Raw genomic sequence first — 14195 nt, 5'->3', positions numbered from 1 at the left:
TGGGGGATTCCCAGAGCCTATGAAACTGTCACATAATGCAAAATAATTAATTTAAAAAATTGGCTGTGATGCTAAAATCTGAAAAAAGTATATTAGGTTTTTACAGTTTTTTGATATACTCGTAAACAATCTGACTCACATTGATTGTTGGTTCATTGGTTATGTCACAATATCTTATTGCGTGAGATACAGGCAGTTTAGTGTTGGAATAATATTACACTTTACAGGTACTGTTTTGCAGATTGACATCATTTCATGTTAAATTAAGGCAAATGTGTTATCTAACGATTTGGGATTGTCTCATTTCCCTTAACATAACGGTTTCCAGTTGGGTCCATTTGGCTACAAAGGGCTGCATTTTTCTCTCTTTGCTTTGTTTTGATTTAAGAGCTGAGTAGTAGTCCATGGAGTAAATGAACCACAGCTTTCTTATCCAGTGTGTTGTTGATGAGAATTTCAGCTGCTTCCAAGTTTTAGCAATTATTGATTCTACACATGTCCAACAGTTTCATTGGGAATCCATCTTTCGTCTGGATGCAGGGATGCATGTTCCATTCTACCCCCACGGCTCTATATGATAAACCCTAGTACTCCATCTCTCTACATCACCATAAGTGAGAGGCCATGAAACAAGGTCCACAACCAATATGAGTTAGGACAGCCACATCATCAACAACAACAACAACAACAACACCATCTAAAACAAATTGCAGCACCTTGAAAAAAATAATGTGCAACTGAGTAACCAACCCATGAGTGATAAAAAGAAAAAACAGGAAGTCTGTTGGAAAAATGATTCCAATGGATAATTCTTGAGCATGTGATGAATTCGACTGGAGAAAAGAGATATTTGGAAGAAACCAAACTGAAATAAAAATGACAAACCGATGGGATACAGCCAACAAGCAAACAACCCATCAAAACCAGTATGGATTGGACTATTGGAGTTACACTTTGCATGTTTCCTTCCTTATATGAGAGAGAATATATGATATTTGTTCTTTTGTGTTTGACTCATTTCACTGAGCAAAATGGTCCCTAGGTGGAACCACCTGGCTGTACATGGAATAATTTCATTCTTCTTAATAGCTGAAATATATTCCATGGAGTAGATGAACCAAACATAGTTTCTTTAACCACTTTTCCTTGGATGCACATCTGGATTATTGTCATGACTTTGCTATTGTAGATTGTGCTGCTGCAAATATATGATTACAGATCCCCTTGTCACATCTGGATTTCACTTCTTTTGGGTATATTCCTAGGGGCGGGATAGCTGGGTCATATAGCAGCTTTGTTTGCAACTTTCCAAGCACTCTCCAGACTGATTTCCACAGTGTCTTTACTAGTCTACACTCCCACCAGCAGTGAAGGAGGGTGCTTTTCTCCCCACATCCATTCCAGCAGGCGTCGTTAGTTAAGTTCTGAATCTAGGCCAGTCTCACTGGAGTTAGGTGGTACCTCACGTGCTTTTCATTTGTATCTCTCTTACGGCTAGGGAACCTGAGCATCTTTTCCTATGCCTGATAACCATTTGATCCTAATATTTTGGTCATCGAACCATTTGGCCATCGAACCATTATCTTTACTTTCCTAGTATGTTACTGATATGGCTTGGGCAAGAGTGTGGGTGACCTTCAATGGCCTGTGGGAGAATGGCTTTATCCCCACGGTCTATCTTCTTTGCATGAAAAGGATGCAATCCTGGTAGGTGGAGGAGAAACTGACTAGACACAATTCAGCTATCAGGTTTTAAAGAATCAACCAATTCATTAAAGAAAAAGGAAAAAAAAATAGGAAAGCTGGATTTAATCCCGCTCAGCTTCCAGCTGAACTTCCTACTGAGCAGCATGCAGTGACTCACAATCAAATAGCTAGGGTTCTGCCCAGTCTTTTTGGATACCAGAGCAGTTAATGGTCTCCAAGCCTCAGACTACCCCAACTCTGGCTGTGAAAGCGTGGGAGGAATTGAACTTCCCTGTATCTATTTGTCTTACTCTTACTCAGACACTGTGGACTCTGTTTTCAATGCAATGGTCATTGAAAATAAGTTGCAGAAAAACATCAAATCAAATTGCGTTCAAGCTTTATCAATTGATTTCAGTCACAGAGTCATGCAGAGAAGGGAAAAGAAAGGATAGCAATTTGAAATTGGCTGGTCAGCACTTTTGTCAGTGGGAATATAACCGGGATTAATTTGATGTGATGCATGTTAAAGCAATCACTCCAATTGATCTCTCAATGTAATATACAGCCTGGGAGACGGGAGAGGCATGACATTGGTGCAGCGAAAGACAGTGAAACTGGTGTCTGAAAAACCAGCCAAAACCAGAAAAGCATAGATATGATCAAAAGGTGTCACTAAATCTGCAATGAATGTTATGGATTAATAAACACAGCGATTAGCTACCACACCAACCCGGGCAATCTGGTTGAGAACTGGATGCAGTGTAGAACTAGATGACCTAGGAAGCTCTTAGCAATATGGCAGGGACAGTATCAATCCTTATCATTTCTTCATTAGGAAAGAATGATTTCATCAATTTGCAAGGCCGAGTGGCACACAGAAAGGAATTCACAGACAGACAGACAGGAATCTTCCATGTGGGGTCACTTCTCAAATGACCTGAAGCGTTAGGGCCTAGGTCAGGCTGAAACCAGGATTCTGGCAATCCACTCAGATTTCCAATACGGTGCCAAAGGCTGCACTGGTTGGATCCTTGTCTGCTGCTTTTCCGGATGTCCCCTTTCCAGATCTCAGTGAAAAGACCCTCTGGAAACATCTGCAGTGTCTCTACAACCCCATAGTTCCCAACAAACCTAGTCTACATGTGTCAGTCAGTGAGCCCAACTCGTGTTTACTGTACCTTCTAAATCCAATCACCTGTTCAAACCTTTCTCTCTAACCCCATCATACGCTCTGATTTCTGCTGACATCAGAGGCTCCCCTGATTGGGTGGGTGTGGCTCAAGGCGAGGTGAACACTATAAAAGCAGACTTCCTCAGAGCCTTCTCAGCGAACAGCTGCCGTTTTAACAGGCAGCAGCCCCGCGTCACAGACCTGAAGGAACCTGTGACTACTCATCTTCCTGGACATTTTTGGAGTTCCCAGTGGTAATACCAGTGATAGCAGACACAGGTGAGCATGGAATTTAGAGGAAGGCCCTTCTGCATATTCTGTCTTATAAGCCTATTTTAAGCTTAGTGGTCAGTTCCTACTGGTCTCATTTGAGCAAACAAGTGGCATTCCCACTTGCTGAAAATAATCATGTATTGGGTCAGCCGGCTGAACCTCTGCCAGCCGGCGCCTTGGTCCCATGTGGTGCAGATTTTGTGTTGCATGGGATCTAGTTCTGTGCTGCTCCCTACTTATGCCCAGAAGGGAGGTGAGGATGGCGGCGTGCCTACGTGTTCCACAGCATCCTTGCAGAATCCAGAAGACTCCTCCTCCTGGCTTCAGGTTGACTTGGCCTCAACCTTGTTGCCTTTCTGTGCATGGTCAGATAATGGAGGAGCTTTTCGTCTGTTTTTCCTGCATTTTCTGGCTAGGCTTTGCAATGAATGTGAATAAATGCTGATTTCAGCGTGGTGGCCTAGAGGCTAATGGCCTTGCCTGGAATGTGCCGGGATCCCATATGGGTGCCAGTTCTAATTCTGGCAGCCCTGCTTCCCATCCTGCTGCCTGACTGGGGCCTGGGAAAGCAGTTGAGGACAGTGCAAGGCTTGGGACCCTGCATGCGTGAGGGAGATCGCAAAGAATCTCCTTGCTTCTGGCTTTGGATCGGCCCAGATCCAGCTGTTCTGGTCACTTGGGGAGTGAATCATAGGACAAAAGATGTTCCTTTCTGTTTCTCCTCCTCTCTGTAGAGATAACGTTGCAACAAATATAAATAAACAAAGAAATCTTGAAACTCAATGAGTTATGGGCCCAGTGTGATAGCCCAGTGGTTAAAGTCCTTGCTTTGCATGTGCCGAGATTCCATGTGGACACCAGTTTGTATCCCGGCTTTGGCACTCCGCTTCCATCACCCTTCCCGTGGTTAGGGAAAGCCACTGAGGGCTGTCCAAAACCTGGGGACCCTGCATCTGCATGGTTGAACCTGAAGAGACTACTGGCTCCTTGCCTCAAATTAGCTTAGCTCTAGCCCTTGTGGTTCCTGGGGGAGGTAACCAGCAGTGGGAAGATCTTTCCTTCTGTGTCTGCTTTTCTCTGTCAATCTGACATTCCAATGAAATGCAGTACATCTTTAAAACTCAATACAAAAATAAATGAATTGGAAAACAGAAGGGTGGCACTGCACCCACGATTAGAACCTTTGAATACGTTAGTTTGTGTGATGTGGTCCCTGATGCTATTCATCCTTCTACTCTATACATTTCTAGATTTTCAACATCTTATGATGTCTGTTCTCAATTTTTCTGAAGTACACAAAACACCAAACACCTTCCTGTGCATAACAGAATCTTCTGGAATCAGTGGTTCAACTAAACGTAGAAGCCATTCCTAAAAACATTTCCATTGTGTTGAATATGTAAACTTAATTCATCTCTGCCATAAACATAGCACCTAAACAAACATCAATGAATATTTCATTTTTTCTGCACATTTCATATAATGCAATGATGATACACAGGAGTGGTTTCTAGCTCACCGGAAAGGATTTTGCTCTTCATAGGAGAGATGTGGGTATCTGGGAATTCTGATTCTGCCCAGGAATTATGCAATCAATTCCCCATAGTCACAGAGGAACTGCTAATATTTCTTAGGCCGACAAAATTAGGGTAAATATGCTGAAATCGCTTAAAACCCATATTCAAAGGTCCTACTTTGTAACTTTTGAAAGCTTCAGTTTGCACAAAATACACGAGAAAATGTTGGAAATAGATTCAACCAGAGAAATGGAACAAGCCATGAGCAACACATTGAAGTAATTTATCAAGCCACCATCATTGTCATCTGTGGATATTCTTGCACAGAATGCGAGGCCCACAGATGATCTCTTAAAGTTAATTGTAAGGGCAGATAGTAGATTCATTGTGCTGCCCATTGCTGTCGAGAAGAATCTCAGAAATCACCGTCTACCTGTTGGCAGGAACACAACCTGGGAAAATGAGATTTGCTCAAATACGAAACAAAAAATGTGTATTTTATTTCTTGAATAAGGAGTCTCAACTCAAACTAGCACTTAAACCCAATAGCTTATTGTTTTATAGGGTGAGCATTCAATTGAACATCAAGCACAGCCAATAGTCTTAGATCAAACTCAATCAAGGTTTGGAGAAAGCTAGCTTTGTGGGTTTGAAGCAGAAAAGCTAGCTATTTATCATGGATTTCAAGTGTCCGTTTAGTGTGTTAAAGTAAAGGAGTCCAGGAAGTGACTGTTTAGACTGGCAAATTAAAAGGAAAAAAGACAGAGAGAAAAAGAGAGAGAGAGAGAGAGAGAGAGAGAGAGAGAGAGAGAGAGAGAGAGAGAGAGAGACAATTAGAGCCCAAGTCGTGGACATGTGATTTAGAAAGAAACATTGATTTTGTGTTATGTTTAGGCCTATCTGGCTACAGAGATGAGTCTTTAACCACCTCAACATTTATCATCCACTCTAGTCTTAAACTTCTGTATGCAAATTTGTTGTTTTTCTTAAAATTTATTTCTTTTTATTGCAAAGTCAGATATATAAGAGAGATGGAGAATTCTAAACTTGAAAAATCAGAGTGACATACCGTTCCAAAGAGGGAAGGGACATTGTAGAAAACCTGCATGAAGTGAGAGTAGAGTGTGTGCGTGTGTGTTTTGAATGTTTGTGTGTGTGTGTGTGTCTTAATGTCTGCCACTGCTCAGAACATTCTCTTACATCTTAGCTTCTGAAACCTCCCAGGGAAGGCAGATGAGTAGCACTTGCACCTTCTCTCGTCCCTCCTGAAGTGCCCAATCCAACCCTGCCCCAACCCACTGATAGAGAAGTCTGACATATCCTGTTCCTCGAATCTTACCTTGTGTCTTAAATCCCAAACTCCCTGCTTGAGACAGGCAACTGCTAAGCTTCTTTCTAGAATATTGCATTTTATCTTAACAAATACTTCAAATGCACACCTTCAAACTAATGTATGTTTTATATATATACACATATATACACATATATATGTGAGTGTGCATGCATATATTCCTATATACATGCATACATCAATGCACACAGAGAGAGTGAGAGAGAGAATGTATCCAATATTTATTTCATGATGTATTATCTCACTCAGTAACAAATCATCAGAAAGGCAGATTTTAGAGGAAAGGAGAGACAAGGAGAAAAGATCTTCCATTGGCTGCGTCATGGCCACAAACAGATACCCATATGGGCTCCTGGTGTGGCAAAGCAAGGATTTAGACACTGAGCCATAACACCAAGCCCACATACAGAATTTATGATGGGCATGCCGTGAGTGAAGAAGCAAAAGATACTAGCTTTCAGTCAGTACTCACCTGTATCAAATCCTACCTAAAGGCTGATACGTGAGGAGGAGACACATTGACATACTGAAAGCTAGACCTCACAAATTCTTCAACCTGGAGTGTTAGGGGTTTGTTACCAGATTTCTTTGTCATTGGTTCTCTACATCAAACAATCACAGTTCTTGTGCTGACCTCCGCAGTTCTATTTCTATTTTAATCATTGATTTAATGTACTGCTTTTCAATAAAATATCTGATTGACAAAATTAAGCACAGAAAGAGTGTGATCTTCCATCCACATGCTCACTCCACAAATGGTTCCAATACTGAATGTTCCACATGGGTACGTACCAGTGCCCCACACTTTCAACCATTGTCCACTTCTTTCCCAATCCATTAGCAGAACACAGGATTGGAAGTGGAGAGGATTGTTCATGAATCAGAAGGCAGAGGACTAGTCAGCTGAGGCACCATGCCAGCTCCTGTGCCTCTGGCTCCTGTCTCTGATCCCACTCTCCACTTCCCTCTCCATGATGCTGTCCTGCTCCACTGAATAGGTCAGTTAAGAGCATGTGAATTTCAGGCACCTGTGTTCCCATTCCTTTGAGTGGGTTCAGCTTAGAGGACCTGAACACGCTAGCCTGGTCCTCCTTTCTTTGCACCTCTGCAGCCCATAAGCCACCTGCTCCCACTGAGCACCTTGCAGACAGTCCGTGTTGGGTGAGGTGGCCACAGGTGAAGTTGTGGGCTCAGAAAAGAGAGGGCATCCCTCAGGATTAAGAGCCTTCTAACACAGGAAACAAGCCCTAGAGTGACAGACCCACACATTTCTTCTTAGGAGTGTACTCAGTAATATCAAGCAGATCTCACTCACTTCACCTACAAAATCTCTCTTTGTGAGTATGTGTGTGTGTGCATGTGTGTGTGTGTTCGCAGGTCTCTAACTCTTTCAAACAAGAAATGAGAAACTGTGAAAAAAAGTAGAAGCTATGTTTCGCTTATATTTTTGCCATCTCTGTCACTCCAAGTCCCATTTGTGTTCCCATATCTCTTGAGCTAAGACTCTCTTCTTGTTTTTGATATGATATGTCTTGGGCAAGAGTGTGGGTGACCTTCCAAGGCCCGTGGGAGAATGGCTTTATCCCCACAGTCTCTCTTCTTTGCATGAAAAGGATGCAATCCTGGTAGGTGGAGGAGAAACTGACTAGACACAATTCAGCTGTCAGGGTGAGACATCAGGGATTCATTCAAGCTGGCTTCGTGCAGAGGCTATCCTTGACCTGCTGCTCTGGCAATTCTGTCCTGTCTGGTGATAGGATTCCTCACCTCACTGGACCCACCATTCATCACTCATCAGCCATAGAAATCGGGCAACACATCTCCTGAAATCCTTGAGCTACAGATTCATGGAACTAAAACACAGAAATATGTGGCTGTGTCTCTTTCATATCAAGTATCTCCAGATGCATCATCAGCATCGCCTAGGTTAGGATTCTTCTAGTCATGGATATACACACATTTGTTATTGAAAGAAAGGAATTTTCAGAAATGTCCTTTCAACTGAAGCACATCATCTACTGTGCTTGTCAAGTCTATGGGAAAAGTGTCTTCTTAAAGTCATTTCTTATGAAGTGTAGCATAAGAAATTCAGTTTAATCCAATTGCTTTCAATGACATCTTCTGGAAGGGTGTTAACAAATGGCCCCTCCCTTAAGCCAGTTCTCTTCTCACCCTGTCTATCGTGGCCCACTTGGGATCAACTAGTAGACAACACATGATTGCAGTTTTCTCTTTCTCTGTGTAGATCAAAACATGTTTTAAAGAATCAACCAATTCATTAAAGAAAAAGGAAAAAAAAAAAAAAACCAGGAAAGCTGGATTTAATCCCGCTCAGCTTCCAGCTGAACTTCCTACTGAGCAGCATGCAGTGACTCACAATCAAATAGCTAGGGTTCTGCCCAGTCTTTTTGGATACCAGAGCAGTTAATGGTCTCCAAGCCTCAGCCTACCCCAACTCTGGCTGTGAAAGCATGGGAGGAATTGAACTTCCCTGTATCTATTTGTCTTACTCTTACTCAGACACTGTGAACTCTGTTTTCAATGCAATGGTCATTGAAAATAAGTTGCAGAAAAACATCAAATCAAATTGCGTTCAAGCTTTATCAATTGACTTCAGTCACAGAGTCATGCAGAGAAGGGAAAAGAAAGGATAGCAATTTGAAATTGGCTGGTCAGCACTTTTGTCAGTGGGAATATAACCGGGATTAATTTGATGTGATGCATGTTAAAGCAATCACTCCAATTGATCTCTCAATGTAATATACAGCCTGGGAGACGGGAGAGGCATGACGTTGGTGCAGCGAAAGACAGTGAAACTGGTGTCTGAAAAACCAGCCAAAACCAGAAAAGCATAGATATGATCAAAAGGTGTCACTAAATCTGCAATGAATGTTATGGATTAATAAACACAGCGATTAGCTATCACACCAACCCGGGCAATCTGGTTGAGAACTGGATGCAGTGTAGAACTAGATGACCTAGGAAGCTCTTAGCAATATGGCAGGGACAGTATCAATCCTTATCATTTCTTCATTAGGAAAGAATGATTTCATCAATTTGCAAGGCCGAGTGGCACACAGAAAGGAATTCACAGACAGACAGACAGACAGACAGGAATCTTCCATGTGGGGTCACTTCTCAAATGACCTGAAGCGTTAGGGCCTAGGTCAGGCTGAAACCAGGATTCTGGCAATCCACTCAGATTTCCAATACGGTGCCAAAGGCTGCACTGGTTGGATCCTTGTCTGCTGCTTTTCCGGATGTCCCCTTTCCAGATCTCAGTGAAAAGTTCCTCTGGAAACATCTGCAGTGTCTCTACAACCCCATAGTTCCCAACAAACCTAGTCTACATGTGTCAGTCAGTGAGCCCAACTCGTGTTTACTGTACCTTCTAAATCCAATCACCTGTTCAAACCTTTCTCTCTAACCCCATCATACACTCTGATTTCTGCTGACATCAGAGGCTCCCCTGATTGGGTGGGTGTGGCTCAAGGCGAGGTGAACACTATAAAGGCAGACTTCCTCAGAGCCTTCTCAGCGAACAGCCGCCGTTTTAACAGGCAGCAGCCCCGCATCACAGACCTGAAGGAACGTGTGACTACTCATCTTCCTGGACATTTTTGGAGTTCTCAGTGGTAATACCAGTGATAGCAGACACAGGTGAGCATGGAATTTAGAGGAAGGCCCTTCTGCATATTCTGTCTTATAAGCCTATTTTAAGCTTAGTGGTCAGTTCCTACTGGTCTCATTTGAGCAAACAAGTGGCATTCCCACTTGCTGAAAATAATCATGTATTGGGTCAGCCGGCTGAACCTCTGCCTGCCGGCGGCGCCTTGGTCCCATGTGGTGCAGATTTTGTGTTGCATGGGATCTAGTTCTGTGCTGCTCCCTACTTATGCCCAGAAGGGAGGTGAGGATGGCGGCGTGCGTACGTGTTGCACAGCATCCTTGCAGAATCCAGAAGACTCCTCCTCCTGGCTTCAGGTTGACTTGGCCTCAACCTTGTTGCCTTTCTGTGCATGATCCAGATAATGGAGGAGCTTTTCATCTGTTTTTCCTGCATTTTCTGGCTAGGCTTTGCAATGAATGTGAATAAATGCTGATTTCAGCGTGGTGGCCTAGAGGCTAATGGCCTTGCCTGGAATGTGCCGGGATCCCATATGGGTGCCAGTTCTAATTCTGGTGGCCCTGCTTCCCGTCCTGCTGCCTGACTGGGGCCTGGGAAAGCAGTTGAGGACAGTGCAATGCTTGGGACCCTGCATGCGTGAGGGAGATCGCAAAGAATCTCCTTGCTTCTGGCTTTGGATCGGCCCAGATCCAGCTGTTCTGGTCACTTGGGGAGTGAATCATAGGACAAAAGATGTTCCTTTCTGTTTCTCCTCCTCTCTGTAGAGATAACGTTGCAACAAATATTAATAAACAAAGAAATCTTGAAACTCAATGAGTTATGGGCCCAGTGTGATAGCCCAGTGGTTAAAGTCCTTGCTTTGCATGTGCCGAGATTCCATGTGGACACCAGTTTGTATCCCGGCTTTGGCACTCCACTTCCATCACCCTTCCCGTGGTTAGGGAAAGCCACTGAGGGCTGTCCAAAACCTTGTGACCCTGCATCTGCATGGTTGAACCTGAAGAGACTACTGGCTCCTTGCCTCAAATTAGCTTAGCTCTAGCCCTTGTGATTCTTGGGGGAGGTAACCAGCAGTGGGAAGATCTTTCCTTCTGTGTCTGCTTTTCTCTGTCAATCTGACATTCCAATGAAATGCAGTACATCTTTAAAACTCAATACAAAAATAAATGAATTGGAAAACAGAAGGGTGGCACTGCACCCACGATTAGAACCTTTGAATACGTCAGTTTGTGTGATGTGGTCCCTGACGCTATTCATCCTTCTACTCTATACATTTCTAGATTTTCAACATCTTATGATGTCTGTTCTCAATTTTTCTGAAGTACACAAAACACCAAACACCTTCCTGTGCATACCAGAATCTTCTGGTATCAGTGGTTCAACTAAACATAGAAGCCATTCCTAAAAACATTTCCATTGTGTTGAATATGTAAACTTAATTCATCTCTGCCATAAACATAGCACCTAAGCAAACATCAATGAATATCTCATTTTTTCTGCACATTTCATATAATGCAATGATGATACACAGGAGTGGTTTCTAGCTCACCGGAAAGGATTTTGCTCTTCATAGGAGAGACGTGGGTATCTGGGAATTCTGATTCTGCCCAGGAATTATGCAATCAATTCCCCATAGTCACAGAGGAACTGCTAATATTTCTTAGGCCGACAAAATTAGGCTAAATATGTTGAAATCGCTTAAAACCCATATTCAAAGGTCCTACTTTGTATCTGTTGAAAGCTTCAGTTTGCACAAAATACACGAGAAAATGTTGGAAATAGATTCAACCAGAGAAATGGAACAATCCATGAGCGACACATTGAAGTAATTTATGAAGACACCATCATTGTCATCTGTGGATATTCTTGCACAGAATGCGAGGCCCACAGATGATCTCTTAAAGTTAATTGTAAGGGCAGATAGTAGATTCAGTGTGCTGCCCGTTGCTGTCGAGAAGAATCTCAGAAATCACCGTCTACCTGTTGGCAGGAACACAACCTGGGAAAATGAGATTTGCTCAAATACGAAACAAAAAATGTGTATTTTATTTCTTGAATAAGGAGTCTCAACTCAAAGTAGCACCTAAACCCAATAGCTTTTGTTTTATAGGCTGAGCGTTCAATTGAACATCAAGCACAGCCAATAGTCTTACATCTAACTCAATCAAGGTTTGCAGAAAGCTAGCTTTGTGGGTTTGAAGCAGAGAAGCTAGCTATTTATCATGGATTTCAAGTGCTGCTTTAGTGTGTTAAAGTAAAGGAGTCCATGAAGTGACTGTTTAGATTGGCAAATTAAAAGGAAAAAAGACAGAGAGAGAGAGAGAGAGAGAGAGAGAGAGAGAGAGAGAGAGAGAGAATTAGAGCCCAAGTCGTGGACATGTGATTTAGGAAGAAACATTGATTTTGTGTTATGTTTAGGCCTATCTGGCTACAGAGATGAGTCTTTAACCACCTCAACATTTATCATCCACTCTAGTCTTAAACTTCTGTATGCAAATTTGTTGTTTTTCTTAAAATTTATTTCTTTTTATTGCAAAGTCAGATATATAAGAGAGATGGAGAATTCTAAACCTGAAAAATCAGAGTGACATACCGTTCCAAAGAGGGAAGGGACATTGTAGAAAACCTGCATGAGTGAGAGTAGAGTGTGTGCGTGTGTGTTTTGAATGTTTGTGTGTGTGTATGTGTGTTTTGATTGTTTGTGTGTGGTGTTTGTGTGTGTGTGTGTGTCTTAATATCTGCCACTGCTCAGAACATTCTCTTACATCTTTGCTTCTGAAACCTTTCAGGGAAGGCAGATGAGTAGCACTTGCACCTTCTCTCGTCCCTCCTGACGTGCCTAATCCAACCCTGCCCCAACCCACTGATAGAGAAGTCTGACATATCCTGTTCCTCGAATCTTACCTTGTGTCTTAAATCCCAAACTCCCTGCTTGAGACAGGCAACTGCTAAGCTTCTTTCTAGAATATTGCATTTTATCTTAACAAATACTTCAAATGCACACCTTCAAACTAATATATGTTTTATATATATACTTATATATACACATATATATGTGAGTGTGCATGCATATATTCCTATATACATGTATATATCAATGCACACAGAGAGTGAGAGAGAGAGAATTTATCCAATATTTATTTCATGATGTATTATCTCACTCAGTAACAAATCATCAGAAAGGCAGATTTTAGAGGAAAGGAGAGACAAGGAGAAAAGATCTTCCATTGGCTGCGTCATGGCCACAAACAGATACCCATATGGGCTCCTGGTGTGGCAAAGCAAGGATTTAGACACTGAGCCATAACACCAAGCCCACATACAGAATTTATGATGGGCATGCCGTGAGTGAAGAAGCAAAAGATACTAGCTTTCAGTCAGTACTCACCTGTATCAAGTCCTACCTAAAGGCTGATACGTGAGGAGGAGACACATTGACATACTGAAAGCTAGACCTCACAAATTCTTCAACCTCGAGTGTTAGGGGTTTGTTACCAGATTTCTTTGTCATTGATTCTCTACATCAAACAACCACAGTTCTTGTGCTGACCTCCGCAGTTCTATTTCTATTTTAATCATTGATTTAATGTACTGCTTTTCACTAAAATATCTGATTGACAAAATTAAGCACAGAAAGAGTGTGATCTTCCATCCACAGGCTCACTCCACAAATGGTTCCAATCCTGAGTGTTCCACATGGGTACGTACCAGTGCCCCACACTTTCAACCATTGTCCACTTCTTTCCCAATCCATTAGCAGAACACAGGATTGGAAGTGGAGAGGATTGTTCATGAATCAGAAGGCAGAGGACTAGTCAGCTGAGGCACCACACCAGCTCCTGTGCCTCTGGCTCCTGTCTCTGATCCCACTCTCCACTTCCCTCTCCATGATGCTGTCCTGCTCCACTGAAGAGGTCAGTTAAGAGCATGTGAATTTCAGGCACCTGTGTTCTCATTCCTTTGAGTGGGTTCAGTTTAGAGGACCTGAACACGCTAGCCTGGTCCTCCTTTCTTTGCACCTCTGCAGCCCATAAGCCACCTGCTCCCACTGAGCACCTTGCAGACAGTCCGTGTTGGGTGAGGTGGCCACAGGTGAAGTTGTGGGCTCAGAAAAGAGAGGGCATCCCTCAGGATTAAGAGCCTTCTAACACAGGAAACAAGCCCTAGAGTGACAGACCCACACATTTCTTCTTAGGAGTGTACTCAGTAATATCAAGCAGATCTCACTCACTTCACCTACAAAATCTCTCTTTGTGAGTATGTGTGTGTGTGCATGTGTGTGTGTGTTCGCAGGTCTCTAACTCTTTCAAACAAGAAATGAGAAACTGTGAAAAAAGTAGAAGCTATGTTTCGCTTATATTTTTGCCATCTCTGTCACTCCAAGTCCCATTTGTGTTCCCATATCTTTTGAGCTAAGACTCTCTTCTTGTTTTTGATATGATATGTCTTGGGCAAGAGTGTGGGTGACCTTCCAAGGCCCGTGGGAGAATGGCTTTATCCCCACAGTCTCTCTTCTTTGCATGAAAAGGATGCAATCCTGGTAGGTGGAGGAGAAACTGACTAGAC

Source organism: Ochotona princeps, chromosome 23, assembly GCF_030435755.1.
Source record: "Ochotona princeps isolate mOchPri1 chromosome 23, mOchPri1.hap1, whole genome shotgun sequence".
In the NCBI taxonomy this organism is placed as follows: domain Eukaryota; kingdom Metazoa; phylum Chordata; class Mammalia; order Lagomorpha; family Ochotonidae; genus Ochotona; species Ochotona princeps.
This window is presented reverse-complemented; position numbering follows the sequence as displayed.